The sequence below is a fragment of the Alligator sinensis genome, unplaced genomic scaffold (genome assembly GCF_000455745.1).
Source record: "Alligator sinensis unplaced genomic scaffold, ASM45574v1 scaffold1133_1, whole genome shotgun sequence".
NCBI classification, from domain to species: domain Eukaryota; kingdom Metazoa; phylum Chordata; order Crocodylia; family Alligatoridae; genus Alligator; species Alligator sinensis.
In genome coordinates this window covers 852,762-853,402 of record NW_005842285.1, presented here as the reverse complement: position 1 = coordinate 853,402, position 641 = coordinate 852,762, and positions in this window count along the sequence as shown.

The following is a 641-nucleotide window of genomic DNA, read 5'->3' as shown; positions in this document are numbered from 1 at the left end:
GGAAAGAGAAGAAGAAAAAGGACTTCAAAAACTTTTCATTCCCTTTTAAAACAATTTCAAAGGCACTAAATCTCCATGAATTTCAGAGCAAAAGCAGTGCAAGACAAGAGGATTTCATGATATCAGCGCTATCATACACCAGAGAAGTGGAATGAATAAATAATCAAAGTCATTCGGAGAAATCCTACATCTTCAACATAAAAGATCTCCAACAGGGTTTTTGACAAAGACAAGCAGCTAAGCGCTCTTTGAACTCAGGGAGATTATAGGAAGCACCACAGAAAACTAGACTTGCAACGCAAATCAGACTCGACAGAGCCTGGCAGAAACCAGACCTGCCACCGTCCCCAACACCTGGAGCAGCAGCTGCACCTTTCCTGAAGGTCTGTACACACCGAGCGGGAATCAGGATGGAAATATTTACCTAAGAGGGTAACAGCGAGAACTGGATGAACGTCGGCCAGGGAGACAGGCAGAGGCGCACAGCTTCTGAGGATGGAGCCCAAATCGCTCTCCCTTGTCATCATTTGCAGCCCTATTTTTTATTCATTTGAGAAGCTTGTTTCATCTTTGATGGAAAGATGAAGTGATCTCGGAGGGCCCAGAACACCTACATCAACTGATTAACTCCACCGGCTTTC